This window comes from Gossypium hirsutum, chromosome A10 (genome assembly GCF_007990345.1).
Source record: "Gossypium hirsutum isolate 1008001.06 chromosome A10, Gossypium_hirsutum_v2.1, whole genome shotgun sequence".
Taxonomy (NCBI): Eukaryota; Viridiplantae; Streptophyta; class Magnoliopsida; order Malvales; family Malvaceae; genus Gossypium; species Gossypium hirsutum.
Genome location: NC_053433.1, coordinates 24054652 through 24073533, shown reverse-complemented (window position 1 = coordinate 24073533; position 18882 = coordinate 24054652). Strand labels below are relative to the sequence as shown.

The 18882-nt window shown below is 34.8% G+C and overlaps 1 non-coding gene across 1 annotated transcript; it reads right to left on the bottom strand.

Moving 5' to 3' along the window:
• Positions 1-12472: 12472 nt before the first annotated feature.
• On the bottom strand, positions 12473-12579 carry LOC121209270 (small nucleolar RNA R71). Its single transcript, XR_005904386.1, has one exon. It is a non-coding gene; the product is annotated as a small nucleolar RNA R71 (small nucleolar RNA).
• Positions 12580-18882: the final 6303 nt, after the last annotated feature.

Below are 18882 nucleotides of genomic sequence, written 5' to 3'. Positions count from 1 at the left end.
ACTTGGGCAATAAACACTTAACAATGTTTACAACAACAATTTTCACTCTCTCACTAAGTAGTTCCACAATGAACAACTTAGAATGCATTCAATAAGCTCTTATTGTAACACCCCTAGCCCGAATCCAACACCAGGACAGGACTCGAGGCATTACCGGAACTTTACATTTTCAGTATACTAACTTGGATCACAAAATTTCATTTGGATTTAAAACCTTTCAATCATAAACATCTAGTCCCTTGTATAGGCCTTCGAGACTTATAACATACCGGAGAGCAATGCGGGACAAATACGGGCACGTTCGATTTACCTTGGGCTACTTAGAAAATTTTCCTTAACATAAAGGGACACACGCCTATATAGGTGGGCCGTGTGGACTCACACGCCCGTGGGCTCATCCCGTGTCCAAAACTTGAGCATTCTGTTAAATTAACACGGCTAAGACACACGCCCATGTGTCCTACCCGTGTGCTAATTTAGCTTAAAGTTTTAGGTGTAGGGGACACACGGTCATACCACACGCCCATGGAGATGAACCGTGTGTCTCACACGGCCTAGACACATGCTCGTGTGTCTAACCATGTGGACCTTAATAGGCTGTTTTCCAAGCCTTTAATCACCCCTTTCTACCTCTTATGCTTAGAAATTTCCAAGTTTGAGAGAAAACACAATTTTACACTTGTAAATAATTTTAATAAAACTCATTGTATGGAAACCTCATATCATTGGTTTCAACATGATAGGTTCTTTCCCATTTAGTGTTTATGGGTTCCCATGCTGCATTAATCCATCCGAAATTGGCTCGTTCAAGAGACTCATTGCCAATTGATAGCAACCCATCATTTGTAAATAAAACCATGCATAAAAATCGTAGGTCATAGCCTATTTAAATTAAGCCAACTTTCATAGCTATAGAGATAAATATATTTCTACATGCCTTTATTTGGCAAATCAAATGACACATATAACAAAATACTCAAAAATACTATACATGCCATTGAACAAAATAAATAAAGTCTCGATACCAAAGCTTATTTAGTTGATTGTTTGTTGACTCTCCAGTTGTCCTCCAATCCTTTCGAGTCCTCGAGCTCTGTGAAACAGAGAAAAAGAGAGGGGTAAGCATTTACATGCTTAGTAAGCTCAAATAACCGGAAAGTAAACTTATAAACTTACCGAGTAATTAGCATACATCTAGGCTCAATTCATGAAATCATCCATTATGAAATGATTTCCTATCACATGCACTCAATCAATGAGTTAGTCACATTTTCATGTATCATGTAATTTAACTAGATGAGCTCATCATTTAAAATTTCATTCACACACACACACACACATATATATATATCCAATGTTAACCTCGTTGAGTTTCTAGGAAATCTCGATGGAATACCCACTATTCGTCAATTCATACGAATGATCATTCCATATATGCACTCCCGTGAACCTCACATTTCATGGCGAAATTACCAGTCCAGGCTAAATTCCTCATATCATGAACTCGTAAGGTGATGTCGGGATTACCAGTCCAAGCTAAATCCCTTATAGAGACAAACACCCTTAATGATCTCGGATCTGAATTACTAGTCCAGGCTAAATTCAGACCCTAATTGGATTACCCGTCCGGGCTAAATCCATAGTACACACATATTCCTCGGGAGGCTTGATCATTCAAGGAACACCAATCCGGGATAGATTTTTTTCATAATTGAGATCAACCGATTACCCGTCCGAGCTAATTCTCTTACTGCAGCACATGCAGGATCTCGTTACACATATCAATCAGGGTTTATCCATCAAATCCCCTTTATCAACCTCAACTGAGATGATTATCAACAAGTCATTACCAAAGATGCATTTCATGCATCTTCATACTATCAATAAATGCAAATTTCATGCATTCATAAATCATACAATTATGCATATTAGGGGTTTACTTTAAGTTATCCGAACTTACCTGGTATTCTTTTCGGGAATTATGTTTTAGTTACTCCGAAACCTTGCGTTTACCTCGATCGACCTCTGGAATTTGTTCCTCGGGGTCTATAACAACAAATTTAACTCATTATACACTAAATTATGCATTTTGAGTTTAATATCTACCGCCGATCCAAATGACCATTTTGCCCCTAGCCTATCACTTTTTTACGATTTAGTCCCTAGGCTCGGATAATGAAACATATACACTTTCTATCTCACCCAAGCCTAGCCAAACACTTTTCCTTCTTATGGTAGCCCACATTATCCATTAATTTCTCATTTCTACCACACATTACATCTTTTGCAAAATGGTCCCTATAAGGGTTTCTTATGAAAATCAACTAGAAAAAGATGTTTAACACACATTAATCTTTCATATTCCTTCATAACCTATCAAAATACAAGCAACTCATGTATAGTTAAATTTTTAAACTTGAACCCTAGCACAAAATTTGGGTAGAAATGGAGAGATCAAGCTACTGGGATTTCAAAAATACAAAGAACGTTAAAAACGGGGCTTGGGAGCACTTACTATTAAGCTTGAAAATGTTGAAAACCCTAGCTATGGTGTCTCTTCAATTTTCAGCAGCCATGGAGAAGAAAATGGCTGATTTTGGCTTGATTTTTCCCATTTTAATTCATTAAAATGACAAATGACCCAAATGCCCTTATGCCATTTTTTTAAAATTTCATCCACGCAAGCCCATTTTTGTCCAAAAATTTAGAATTTGGGAAAATTGCTCTCCAAGACCTTCTAATTCATAATCTAAAGCAATTTCATACGAATTGCTTCTAGAAACCAAGTTTTTCAATTTATTCAATTTAGTCCCTAATTTCCAATTGGACACCTTATACTTAAAATTTCTTCATGAAACTTTAACACATGCATATACTCATATTCTAGGCCTCATAATAATCATAAAATAAATATTTTGATGTCGGATTTGTGGTCCCGAAATCACTATTCTGACTAGGCCCTATTTCAGGATGTTACACTTATATAGAACCTAGAAAATCCTCAGAGCATATATTTATTTTTCGGCTTGCTAACATACAATCTAAGTGAATATAAAGTAACTATTTGAAAATAGCTATTACAATCTCAATAATCAAAATACAATCAATCAAAGACATGATTTCCAAGACAATGCACAGTCTTGATTAATCCTCTAAGTTCCAAGGGTTAATTTGATTCACTTGAATCCAATCCAATATTCAAAAGCTAAGGATTGGTTTTCATAAATGTAGCATAATATCTTAAATAAACAACACATTAACAAGTCCAAATATTTATTTTTATTAAATTGACAAACCAAATAAGGCAAGTATTTAACCACCTCAGTGGCAATCTGCAGTTGGCATTGTCGAGTGCCACTTAGCAACTCTCAGCTCATCTTGCCTCAACAATCTCCCCTTTGGCTATTTATTGAACATAACCAAACAATTTAGGAAGCTAACTACCACAATCAATAATAGCTCCCCCTCAGTATAACCTTACTCTACTTAGCTCAACTTAATACATAATATAATAATTCTAACTATCAATGTTATGTCTAAAATTCGTGCCAACAATCAAAATACTAAATTATAACTAAGTAAGCACCGAATAAGGTAAAGTGCAAAAAATTAAACATACACCATAGCATAATCATAGTCCCATATTTGTACCACAATGCCACAACATCATCAATATCAGTATCAACAAATAAGTATCATCATTTCAATTATATAGACCAGTTTGAATAAGATTTCAAAAGAAAAAGAAATCATCACCATATCAAGGTCTAATTCATCTTCAATATCAGCAACATCATCTAGAAATGTAAGCAACTTCATAAAATAACAAAAGGACATATACTTCCCATATAGCATGAAAACAACAATAACTCAAAACTAGTTTCCATCATTTACTTCTACTCCTTATTATCTATACTCCAGTCCCCCTTTTTGTTCAGTAAACTTGCCAATCAGAATGTTAAAATTTCGTACTCTTTTGACTGGACCAAGACAAAAAAAATGTTGAAGAATATTATGATTGAAACAATACCATCAAACTAGGAGTACAAGATCACTAGATTGAGCAAACAATTGTGCAAGGATCACTTGCTTTGCAGATCCTTCCTTAATGCAACCTTTCTGTCCCTAATCTACTGAATTATCTTTATCTCAACCCTCATATTGACTATCATTCGATTATGAGATTCAATAGAGGATGTTAGATGATTAATCATTCTTTTGTTGAATCCTGCATCATTGCTCAAGGGCTAATGACAGTGGGCACTTTAGCCTTCTCTTCAATAGCTATTATTTTATGGTCTGCTTGTTATGTCTGTTCAGCACCCTTTTCACTTGCCTGCTCTGCTAACTTTACACTAATATGCTTACCCTCCAACCACTTGAGAGACAACTTCAGCTAAAAAACTATCATTTCATATCTTTCAGTGATTTCTTACAATCTTTGGATTTTGCAGATTTAGTGCTTAGAAAATCAAAGAAAGAAATGGTAAGAGGTTTCTAATGTTGGATCTGATGCCCTGAGTTTAGTATTTTCGTTTGTAAACTTGTAATTTTTTTGAATATATTGGTTAATAAAATAATTCATAGTTACATTAATTATATTTTGTATAATTGTCCTTATGTGGTTTTTGCATACAAAGCACAATAGAAGTAAATATTGGCTTACTGGTTGTCTAATGTTTAAACTAATACTAACTAGTATTAAGTGGTTGGGTTATAATACGAAAAGACTGCTTATAATAGTAGATGAACCTAAACATGTCCTTAGTCTAATTAGAAATTAGCAAACTGATTAAAAGACTAATATGTCATCTATCAAGTTCAATTGAGAGATGCTTTGTCTTGGAAATCAGAACGGATGGATTCTAAAAGATAGAGACATAGATGTAATTAGACTAGTAGTACATTGGACTTGGCCCAAGAAGAATAAATCCTGAATCCGTGTAACATCCTACACTCGGCCTAGACGTTATGGTCGAACCTTAAAGAATTACACTAGCTCCTTTGAAAACCCAAAAATTTAATTTGAGATCATGAGGTAAAACAGTGCTAACTTTGATAAATCATTTTCCAATTTTAGGGAATAATCCTTGTAAAAACCATTTACTTTATTACGAGAAACCATTTAAATTGTCATCTCATTTTGCAATAGAATTTTCTAAGTTATGACGTTTTGAAAACCGTGGTTTGAATAGTGCGCAGATAGTTTTTCCAATATATGCATAATACCACTTATTCCAGAAAAACAAGTCAAATCGAAAGGTAAAGTCCAAAAACAAATTATAGTCCAAAAGTCCAAAAAAAGTCCAAATCATTTAGATAAAAATCATACATTAACCATTACACATCACAACCAACCAAAGTACCAATTAGGATTCTTATCAATACACATATTATATACTTCAAATGGCACAAAATATAACCATAGTGCTTATAACATACATAACCAAAATCGTATTTACATGCCACTTATAACCAGACCAAAATGAACAATTAGATACCGAATAATGTGATCTTCAAAAGCAATCTAATCGACAGCTTGAATCTGATGATCTATAAGGAAGAAAAACCAACACGAGGTAAGCTTACGTAAAACTTAGTAAGTTTGTATTAAATATAAACTTTAACTTACCGTAACGGTTGTAACTTAAACATTCCTCAACTAAGTACCATAACAAGAACAATAGTTCATTATTAACCTATAGATATCACAAGTTTCAAATGGTTAGTGAGTTCATATACACATAACATGAAACTTTGTTATCATGTCATTGAACATTACAAGTGAACACATTTAAAACTTAATCCAACCATCATCTATTCATTTAACAACTCACATTTCATTTCAAATATTCATATCCAATGTCTCAATTCATACATCTATTTCCTTATAATCAATTCATATAACATTTCATGTAATCATTTCATAAAACTATTTTGTATAACCATTTCATCTAAACATTTCATTTTATCATTTCATTTACACATTTAGCACATAATCATTATGTATATCACATTTAGTTTTGATAATTCATATAAATTTCTCCATTCAATTTCTAATTTCATATAATCATTTCGTATATTTTGTTTCATTTATACATTTAACACCCAATGAACAAAATAAAATAAAGTTGGATACGTGGGAAAGATGCTCACTCAAGTTGTAACTGTAATTGCTCTTATGAGCCATATCTGCAAATGCTCACACAAGCTGTGAAATGGGCCTGTTTGTAACAGCCCATTTTCGGTAAATCAGAACATCGATTTTGGGACCACAATTCCAATTCCAGAAAGTAAATTTATTTTAATATTATTTTATGATCTATTGTGTGATAATAATGTCATATAAAAATTTTGTAAAGAAATTTTACCAAGTACATGTTTAATTTGATAAAGGACCAAATTACACAAAGTAAAAATGTTGAGTTCTAATAGCTAAAGGTATTAAATAGCTATGGAATTCAAAATTTGAGGTCCTTATATGGCAAATAGGCCATTAAAAATACTTAGTTGTTAAGGATGATGGTTCGTCCATGGAAAATTAATTAAAGAAAAGGACAAAATTGGAAAGATGATAAATACAGATGATAAATAATAAAGTAAAGAAAATATCATCATTTTTATCATCATCTTTCCCAAATAATAATGGAAACCCTAGCCATAGAGAAGGGAAGAAAGATAAAACTTATTTGGCCAAATCTCGTTTTTAGTAATTTTTATATTTTTGAGATCAGGATAACCTAATCTAGCTATTTTGGGGATTAATTTGAAAAGTTATCAAAGTATAGAAATTTTTTCATGGATGAATATGCTAAAATTTTGAAATTTTTATGGTAGAAAATGAAAGTTGTTGATAGATAAACAACTTTTGTAAAGTGAATTTTGATGAAAATGTGAATTAAGGACTAAATTGTAAATTTGTAAAATTTATGAAAAAATTCTAAATTTTGTTAAATACATGGGCTGTAAATGGTACTTGTAAAATTTGGCTAGGTTTGGAATAAGGATTATATTGCATGAATTTCATTTTCTAAGTCTAGGGACAATCGTCATTAATTAAAAGTTTAGGGGTAAAATGGTAATTTTACCTAAGATATGAATTGAACTGAATTAAGTATGAAGTATATTAATTTTTTTTTAAATTAGTTCATATAGATCTGGATAAACCAAATTCGGAGTTAGAACGAGGAAAAGAGAAAATGTCGAATTTATCTATTTTATGTACACGAACATTTGTCGAGGTAAGTTCGTGTAACTAAATTGTGTATATTTATATGCTTGTATTGAATGTATTTTTGTGAATTTTTTAAATGTTATAAATATATGAAATGATCACATATCTGACAATGCCAGAAAAATGTCAAATCCTGTGTGAATAGATGAAAGTCGATGGATGCATGATTTTCCGTATTGGTTGTGGGCCAACATATGTTGCGGACACACCAGAGCTCTTACGAGCTTCCTGTTATAAGCCATCTCGCGCTTTCCGTTATATTGTTCTTACGAGCTTCTTGATAATAGCTCTTCAGAGCGTCCCGATAGGTTATGATCCTACATTTGTTGTGGACACACCTTAGCTCTTATGAGCATTCTAATTAAAGGTTCTTTGTGAACTCCCCATTAAATTGGCTCTTTGGGAGCTTCCTGATAATGCTCACTTAAATAACCTGATATTGGCTATCCGGAGCTTCCTGTTACATGGCTCTTTGTGAGCTTCCTGATAGTGCTCGCTTGAACAACCTGATATTGGCTATCCGAAGCTTCCCGTTACATGGCTCTTTGTGAGCTTCCTGATAGGCTTTTCGTGAGCTTCCCGATATGGTTCTATGTGAACTTCCCAATTATGGCTCTTATGAGCTTCCAATTATATAGCCCAGATAAGTTTCCTGATAGGCTCTTTATGAGCTTCCTGAAATTGCTCTGTGTAAGCTTTCCGTTACAAGGCTCGAGAGTGTGCTTCCCGATTATGTGCCCTAAATGGGTACCCCTGAATATGAATTGACAAATCCTGATTTGTACACCTCGAGTGTACTACCTATATATCCATCGATATTCAAATAAATTCAATGGGTAAAAATCCTGACATGAGAAAATATGAATACAAAATGAATTATTACATGTATCTGCCGAAAATACATGAAAATGATAAAACATGATATATGGAAATATAAGATGATGATATATGTGAACATGGAATTTGTTTGATGAATATGTTCATCAATGGTTATATATTTGTACACCTTGAGTGTACTACTCGTATGACATTGATATTTCAAATAAATTAATGGATAAATTCTGATATGAAATAATCTAAACTTCATATGAATTATTATGAAAATGTACTTGAAATACATGGATAGGATTTGCATATGTTATATGAATTCAGACTTCATGATATGTCAGATTGTCTGAATCTGTGATTTAGATTCTTGAAAATATGTTTCAGTGTTGTATTTTAGAATTTGAAGGCAATTGGAAAAGAAATGATTATTGTTAGTTGAATTCGCATATAATAATAGTTTCCAGTCAAGTATTAAAATGGCACCGTACGAAGATCTATATGATCATGAATGTAAAACTCCATAGTATTGGACTGAGCTTAGTGAGAAAAAGAATATATGGAATTGATCCGATCCGTGAAATCGAAGAAAAAGTGAAAGTGATATGAGATAGTTTTTAAGCAGTTTCTGATCGTCAGGTATCTTATACAGATCTTAAATGAAAAGAAATAGAGTTTAGAGTTAGCAACAAAATGTTCTTCAAAATTTTGTCATAGAAGAAAGTTTTCCGATTTGGCCATAAAAGCAAATTAAGTCCGCTGTTTATCAGGCCATATGAAATCATTGAAAAGAATTGGACATGTTACGTACTAATTGGCATTATTGTCAGAGATTGATAGAATTCATAAATGTTATTCATGTGTATATGCTACGATGGTATCGATCATATCTGTCATATGATATTTATCTCATAGATATTGAAATTCAGCTTGATAAGTACAGTGAGAGACTGATTGAAACTCTGGCATGTGAAGTGAAAGAAATATCCAGACTTCTTTACTGGTACAATTTTCGAGGACGAAAATTTTTAAGGGGGAGAGTTGTAACAACCAGTTTTTAGTAAAATTAGAATAGTGGTTTCGGGACCACAAATCTGATTCCAGAAAGAAAGTTCATTTTAATATTATTTTATGATTTATAGTATGATAATAATGTCATAAAAAATCTCGTAAAGGAATTTTACCGGTTACATGTTTAATTTGAGAAAGGACCAAATTGCACTAAGTGCAAAAGTTGAGTTCTAATAGCTAAAGGGATTAAATAGCTATGGATTCAAAATTTGAGGTCCTTATGTGGTAAATAGACCATTAAAAATACTTAGTTGTTAAGGATGATGATTCATCCATGGAAAATTAATTAAAGAAAATGATAAAATTGGAAAGATAAAAATAAAGATGATAAATAATAAATTAAAGAAAATATCATCATTTTTATCATCATCTTTCCCAAATAAATATGGAAACCCTAGCCATGGAGAAGGGAAGAAAGAGAAAACTTATTTGGCCAAATTAGGTAAGTATTCAAGTCACGTTTTTAGTAATTTTTATATTTTTGAGATCAGGATAACCTAATCTAGCTATTTTGGGGATTAATTTGAAAAGTTATCAAAGTATAGAAATTTTTTCATGGATGAATATGCTAAAATTTTGAAATTTATGGTGGAAAATGAAAGGTTATTGATAGATAAACAACTTTTGTAAAGTGAATTTTGATGAAAATGTGAATTAGGGACTACATTGTAAAGTTGTAAAATTTATGGAAAAATTCTAAATTTTGTGAAATACATGGGCTTTAAATGGTACTTGTAAAATTTGGCTTGGCTTGGAATAAGGATTAAATTGCATTAAGTTCATTTTCTGAGCCTAGGGACAAAATTATCATCAATTAAAAGTTTAAGGGTAAAATAATAAATTTTCCTAAGATGTGAATTGGACTGAATTGGGTATGAGTTGTATTAAATTACTGTTAAATTCATTGATATGGATCCAGATAAACCAAATTCAGAGTTAGAATGAGGAAAGGAGAAAATGTCGGATTTATCTATTTTATGTACACGAACATTAGTCAAGGAAAATTTGTATAACTAAATTATGTATTTTTATATACTTGTATTGAATGTATTTATGTGCATTGTGTAAATGTTATAAATATATGAAATGATCACATATCCGATAATGCCAGAAAATGTCAAATGACATGTGAATAGATTAAAGTCTGTGGATACAGGATTTTTCGTGTTGGTTGTGGTCTAGCATATGTTGCAGACACACCACAGCTCTTACGAGCTTCCATTTATAAGCCCTTTCGAGCTTCCCGTTATATAGTTCTTCCGAGCTTCCCGATAACAGCTCTTCGGAGCGTCTGATAAGCTGTAATATATACATATTTTTACCCTATGCATGGCATATTTATGGATAATTTTTCCTTGGTTTTATTGAATTCGATGCTCCTAATCCTTTAAATTCATATCTTATCCTCAGGAGAGTTTGGGATGGCGGAAAGAGTAAGAAACGGGCCAAAAAGGCACAAATTTGGCCTGAATCAGTGCTTCACACGGCCTAGGCACTTCTACATGGGTGATCCACACACCCGTGTGTGACACATGGGTAGGCCACACGCCCGTGTGACATGACCGTGTCGACATTAATCCAAGTCAGAATTGCACACGGCCTGAGCACCTTCACAAGGGCATGGCACACGACCATGTCCCTGTCGAGCCCAAGTCTAGTTTTACTCGGAAAAGGGCACTTTTGAGGGTTTTGAAGCATTCTAAAGCCTATATAAACACCCTAGAAGAGAAGTAAAGGGGGACACGCAACATTGAAGGAAGAAAATACTCAAGGACAGCCATCGGAATCACCTCGGAGATAGGATCTACATCAAGACTGAAGATTTCCATCCAATTTCCTAGAAGTTCTTTGGGTTTCTTTATGTTTTTTTATTTTCTATACTTTGAGATGTTTTCCATTATTATTATGAACTAAACTCCCTAAATACCTAAGGGAGATGAAACCTAAGACGAATCTTATTACTCTTTGATTTATATGATAAATACTTGTTCTTATTCTTAATTGTGAGTTTTAATTCTTGCTTTAATAGTTCAGGATATTAATTCAGGTTTTTGATGTGCTTGTTTAGTGGAGCAAAAGTCACTATTTAAGAGTGGATCATTCATAATTAAGCGGAGTTGCATGCAATCTTAGAGATAAGACGACATAAATCTACTGAATTAGAGTCAAATCTAATAAGGGAATCCATAGATCGGGTTAATGTGACAATAGAGGTTTTAATTAGAAAGAGATTTTGATTAATCAACCTAGAGTCAATTTTTTTTAGTCTCGAAAGGGATATTAACCTAAATCAGGGATTTCTACAGAATAAGTCAAGTAAATAAATCGTCTAATTCAAAGGTAATAAGTGAAGTCTAGGTGAATTCTTTCTAGGGTATTGTCTTCTCAATCGGTTTTTCAAAAGTATTTTTCAACTTTGATCTCTGTCGCTACTTTAGTTAATTAGATAATTAGTCTTAGATAAAACATTCCCTAAATTTTTAGGCTAGATAATAAAGAGATAGTAATTACTAGTACTTTTAGTCCTCGTGGATACGATATTTTCGGTCTCACCATAACTATACTATTGTTTGATAGGTGCGCTTGCCTTAAGTCAAATTTTTAATTAGTTTAGCGACCATTAAGTTTTTGGAGCCGTTGCCGGGGACTAAGATATTAGGAACACTTAATTTTTATTACTTTAGCCATTTTTTATTGCAATTTAATATAATTTTTAATTTTTCTTAAATTTCTAATTTTTTATCTACTTTTGGCAGGTTTTTATAGTTTATGACTAGAAGAAACCCGTCAGGACCTCTACTTTTTGATAGTGAGATCGAAAGCACAGCTCGCAGGAACTGAAGAGAAATAAGGCAAAGCCTATGATACTTAGAGGAAGGGCAAGAGGACGATATTCAAACCACCTGAGGAGATGGCTGATAATCAAAATAATCTGTTACCTCCTATGGTCGCTGCAAACCCAGTATATCAAAATCTTGCTCCTCGTACTATGTATGATTATGCTAAACCTAATTTAACAGGAGCTGAATCGAGTATAGTTAGGCCTATTGTTGCTGCAAATAATTTTGAACTAAAACCTAAAACGATTCAAATAATACAACAGTTTGTTCAGTTTGATGGTTTGTAGGATGAGGATCCAAACACTTATTTAGCGAATTTTCTGGAATTCTGTGACAGCTTTAAGATCAATGGCACTTCTGACGATGCCTTCGATTGTTTCCCTTTTAATTAAGGAATAAGGCTAAACAGTGGTTGAACTCATTACCACGAGGGTCAATCACTACTTGGGAACAAATGACTGAACAATTTTTTCTAAAATATTTTCAGCCGACCAAAATGGCTAAACTAAGGAATGCTATTTCTTCTTTTGTGCAGATGGATTTAGAAACACTTTATGATGCATGGGAGAGATAAAAGGACTTCTTGAGAAGGTGCCCTCACCATGGGTTAGCTCTATGGTTGCAGGTTTAGACTTTTTACAACGGTGTGAACCCCTCAACAAGGCAACTGATCAATGCAGCCACCGGTGGAACTTTAAATAATAAAACACCTGAAAAGGCTTACAAATTTATTGAAAAAATGTCACTAAATAACTATCAGTGGCAAGTCATGAGAATAAAGCTGACAAATGCAGCCGGTGTTTTCAACCTCGACGTGGTTACTATGCTATCTAACCAGGTAGAACTTTTAAATAAAAAGGTTGATGGTTTGTATGGTTCTACTCAGGTACATCCAGTGCTTAGGTATGATTCAAATGGAGGAGGAGTATATAAAACAGATTATCCATCCTTCAATCCTAGCACCAAGGAGGAACAAATCCACTGTATGGGTAATAATTCCAGACTTCAAAACAACCCGTATAGTAACACTTATAATGCAAGTTGGAGGAACCATCACAATTTCTCGTGGGGTGGTCAAGGAAATCAAAGACTATAACATCCTCAAGGTTTTCAACAATCACCTTACCAACAAGAGAAGAAACTGAACCTTGAAGAGATGCTCACAAAATTCATCTCAGTGTTAGAAACTCATTTTCAGAATACTGAAACAGCGCTTAAGAATCAGCAAGCGTCAATTCAAGAGCTTGAAACTCAAATAGGACAGCTTGCTAAGTTGATTTCTGAATAACCACAAGGTAGCTTGCCAAGTAATACTGAAACTAACCCAAGGGAGCAGCTTAATGCGATTACTGTTCAAGATGAAGAAGGGTTAGTTGAACCTGAACCAGAACCGAGGCAAGGATTTATGGTAAGTAAAGGTAAGGATGAGGTAGACTACAGTGAGCAAAAACTGGTAGGTAGAGAATATAAACCTCGTGTGTCATACCCCAGTGCGACAAGGAAAGACCACACGGACGAACAATTTGGTAAATTCCTTAAATTATTAAAGAAATTACATATTAACTTACTGTTTATTAAAGCCCTTTCGCAGATGCCAAACACAGTGAAATTTTTAAAGGAGCTCTTGGCAAATAAATGAAAGATAGATGATGCGTTGCATGTGGAGTTGAATGCAGTTTGCTCAGCCATTCTACAGAATAAGCTACCCAACAAGTTGAAAGATTCAAGGAGTTTTACGATCCCTTGTTTAATTGGTAGTTTGAATGTTAACAATGCTTTAGCTGATTTAGGGGTGAGCATTAACGTTATGCCGTATAAAATGTTTAAATAATTAGGTCTTGGGAAACCCAAACAAACTAGAATGAGCATTCAATTGGCAGATAAAACAATTAGATTTCCTAAGGGTATTATTGAAGACGTGCTAGTCAAAATTGATAAATTCATATTTCCAATTGATTTTGTTGTTTTAGACATGGAAGAGGATAGTGACATGCCTTTAATTTTAAGAAGACCCTTTTTAGCAACTACTAGAACTATCATAGATGTTGGCACAGGTGAATTGATACTTCGTGTAGGTGATGACACGATTAAACTTCAAGCTTGAGATTTTGCTAAAATATCTGATAATCGAGATGATTGTTTAAGTTCGGTTAATTTAAATAATGTTACAACTCAAACTTCTTTGCAGGAGTCCCCTAGAAAGAACGTGATGGCACCCCATTCTAATCCATGCAACAAAAACAAAGCGACTCATGAAGAATGAAGGCTTCAGATCGATGAACTAGATGAATGGCGAACACATGTCAAGGAGAAACCAAAAGCACACAATGAATCAAAGCGACACTTCGATAAGCGTAAGTATGAAACAATGCAATTTAAGGTTGGGGATAAAGTATTGTTAGATGAAAAGGACCCCTGAATTGCTACTTCAGAGCTTAATACAAATGGAGCGACTCCCTTCACGTACTAAATGTTTTCCCATACGGTACAGTAAAGGTAAATCATTCTCAATTGGCACTTTTAAGGTAAATATTACTCGACTTTAACTTTATGTGGATAATAGAATTGATAGTGAGAAAGAAGAGTTTCGACTCCATGATCCGCCATAATCATGCGAATGAGAGGTAAGTCAAGCTTAGACTTTAAATAAGCGCTTCTCGGGAGGCAACCCAAGCACTAACACTACTAACTAGTTTATTTTAGCTATTTTTAGTGTTTTTTTATGCAGGTAAAATAGCTTACACGGCTTGGACACACGGGCGTGTCCTTGGCCGTGTAAAAATAGGGCTAAAAATTCCCCAAATATCGAGCCACATGGCTGTGCGACACAGTCGTGTGAAGCACACGGTTTTGACACACAGGCGTGTCCTAAGCCGTGTGAAAACTGGAGCTAATTTTTAAATTTTTTCATAATTTAGAGAGGTACACGAGCAAGGCACTTGGTTGTGTGTTCGGACACACGGGCATGTGGGATACCACACGGGCGTGGGAGAAGCGAACAACAAAGAACACAGGCGTGTGATACGACCGTGTACACCACACGGCTTGTACACACGGGCGTGTCCCCAGGCCGTGTGGCAAATAGTTATAAAAATTTTGCGATTCACACGGGCAATAGTCGAGCCACACGAGCATGTGACACGACCGTGTAGCCCAACACGGGCTTTACACGATCGTGTGCCTTTTTAAAACCCCCCTAAACCCTAACATTTTGTCTTCTTCCTCTCAAATTTTCCCCCTAACCCTAGCCGCCGCAGCCCCTTCCCCCACCGTCCAGCCACCCCTAGCTCTCCCTTCTTCTTTTCTTTTCTTTTCTTTTCTTTTCTCCCTTCCCCCATCTCTTCCCTCCATTTTTCTTTCTTCTTAAACTCCTTGTCGCGTAATCCACGCCCCCACAGCGCGCTGCACGACCTAACTCCCCACGTCCGTGTCCTCCCCTACTCACCACCGTCAGCGGCCGCACCAGCTCCGACCGCGCTCCTCCGGCGACCGGCCACCACCACCGTTGGTCACGCTTTCTTTACCCATTCCTCCATTATCTTCATTATTTATTTTTATTTTTATTTTTGTTATCATTGTTATCATTTATATTAGAAGTATTATTATGTTATGCCTTTTATTTATTCATCTTTATCTCTTATTTAGGTCTTTTTCTTTACTTTAGCCTTGCTTTATTATGCCATTGAGTTGATGTTTATATTACTGCAGATTAGTTTAGGATCATTCTATTAAGTCTAAATTACTGCTGCTATTTTCTTACAAGCCCCATATTTAGTTTATCATGTTAGTCATATCTATCTCTTGCCAAATTGTATAGTCTACTATTCGTTCTTTTGTTTACTTCATCACTCATTATCATTCCTTTAAATATAAGTTGAAGATTTAATTAGCAGCTACTTAATTCTTTTAATATAGTTAGATCCATAATTTGTCTACATCGTTCTTCACTTGCTATTTCATTGCCTAGTTGTTTTCTTATTTGGATTATGTTATTCTTGCAGGTGTATAATGACGAATACACGAGGCAAGAAGACTACCGTCCCCGCTTCAAAAAAGCGGAAGAGTCTTGGCACAACCTCCTCGAGCGCTTCGACCGAAGCTCGCCATTCTCTATTTTGGTTTTCGTCTGGCCCACAGGACGACCTGCTTCAACTTCTTCGAGTACGACCATTAGGAGTGGGCCGCTTTGGAGCAGGTCCAACTTGCTGACCTCGTTCGATTCCATTTCAATATCGCCCCGTGGGATCGGTTCTTTGCAATATCGAGCCTACCTATTCAGAACTGACATTGGAGTTCTGCACTACTTTCCATCTGCAGCATGTGATGAATACACATGACGAGGCTAGGACTATCATTTTTAGACTTGGTGGACTAGTCAGGCATATGAGTGTACCAGAGTTTGGACCTGCTTTGGGCCTCTACACAGAGGAGTTCATGGCTTTCAAGAACTTCTTACAGTTTCACCGTCATAGACATTACTCACCCTCTTGTTGTTGGACTGACCTTACAACTAGTAAGGTCCCCTATGATGCGAGTCGCTCAAAGGCGACTTCTCTTCCTCCAACATTATGCTACATCCATACATCTTGGCTCACACTTTGACTGGGAGGAGAGAGAGAGCACTGGAGTAGTTAGCACTACCGATGATTATTTTTTATGGAGCATGGCCACTGGTCATGTCTTTGATCTAGCATATTTCATAGCGCTTGCTTTTCGCCACCAGATAGATTACCATAAGAGGGGCCCATCTGCCTTGGCCCCTACGTGACTCACCTCGCTCACTACTTCGGCCTCTTCGACACTCTAAAGATGCCATCGACACTCACATTAGTAGGCCAGATGTCTCCTCAAGGAATATCTAGCATGATCCACATGCAGATGATAGAGCGGCGCCGTGGATTCGACCCTCCTCAGTATAGACTCGTTCAGTCTGATGACCAAGATGGGCCAGAGGACATTACTGATGATGTCCCTCCCCCTCACGAGGATCCACATCCACCACCACTAACGAGTCACCGACCCCCTACTGATACCTTGACAGATTTATCCGAGCGATTCACTCGCTTTGAGTAGTAGTGCTTTGAGCGGTTCGACAGCATCGATGGCACTCTTCGATAGATTTGCCACCACCTCCACATCTCTCCTTCGGCACTGTCGAGGGATCTGATGATGAGGACCTTTGAGTCCCTTTATTTTACTATTATTTTTATTTATTTTTTATTTTGTCTTTTATTTATTTTTGAAGATATTATGTTTTATATTTTCACCTATATTTATCTTTATCGAGTGATCCCTTAACTCTCTTCCATAATGGTGTTTATTTTCTTATTAGTAGCTCAGAATCATGCCTTTTATTCGGTTTTCTCTACAATTCTTGCTTGTGCTCTTCCAAGGATTCCATCCAAAACTTCAGGCAGTTTTGCTTCTCTCCCTTTCTTCTAATATTATTGTTATTAACTATCTTTGTACATCTTAAGTGTGGGGAGGTTATTTATGTGATTATCAGAAAATCCCTAAATTTTTATCTTGTTCTCAAATAATTTTCTCATATCATTATTAGAGTAAATTCTGATTGATTTATGATTTTATTGATGTGTTTTTAAATTAAACCATAGGTAACTGTGCATTGATTGTTTAAACTTTGAGACAGTAGAGAATCGAGTATGATAAGTTGAAACTTTTGAGAATTGAAATTGCTAGGTTGTTTCCCTGAATTGAGGTATTATCTTGAAGTTTTAAATTTATAGAATTGTCATCAAATACCCTTAATTTTCGTGAGATTTTGAGCCTTTTAGAGCATATACTTTCTTGCTTACTGGTTTTATTCGTTATGAGTGTGTCAGCATTGATTTGTTATTCTAGAACTTGCTTCGATTATGCATGTCAAGACCACACCTTTGATTTGATATACGAAAATTATAAAGGCACTTATGTTTAACCCATTTACCCCATAAAAAGCCTACCCACACAATTGACCCCTAGTGAACCCTTTTGAGCCTTAACTATTATTTATTGATTTTTCCCCTTAATATTAACCCATAACTTAACCCTTTTTGATTCGTTAAGAATTTTTACCTTTTTATTGACCCCTTTTTTGTCGAGATTTAATTTGATTAATTATCTAGCTATGTTTATTCATTTTAGTCCCTGAATTATTTCTTTTTATGTACTTTCCATACTTGTTCTTATTCTAAAAAAAACATACATACATACATACATATTGATATTAATTCTTTGTTTTTGAGCCTAAGTATCTAAATACATATTCTGAGAAGAAGCTCATGTTTATTCATATGATGATAGTTATTTTTCTAGTTAGGTAATTTATCAATTTAAATCTCGATTCTAACCGTCTTTTTCAGCCTTTATCCACACCTTTAACCCAAAGCCCTGTTACAACTCTTCAAAGACCTTTTGATTTGTTTATCATCTCATTTATAGTGGTGGAGATTTGATTTTCATGCAAGCCTATGGTAATAACTTTTCATGTTTGACTAATGAGTGCTTAATCATTGAACCTTAAACACATTGAGTGATTTGAGTGAATCTTTAGTGAGGATGTCAACCCTTGTCAGTTTGGAATTAAAGGTAATTACTTAGATAAAGGGGGATACCTATGATTTTATGATTAAAATGCTCAACTCTGACTATTTGAAACTTTAATGTTCTTTTAGTTAAATTTTCAATGTATGAATGCTTGTGGATTATTTTGAAACATTATAGATGAGGATTATAAGTTGAAAAGAATTTATTTTAATTGTGAGTTGAGGATTTTGCTTGAGGATAAGCAAATGCTTAAGTGTGGGGATATTTGATAAGCCGTTATATATACATATTTTTACCCCATGATTGGCATATTTATGGATGATTTTTCCTTGGTTTTATTGAATTCAATTCTCCTAATCCTTTAAA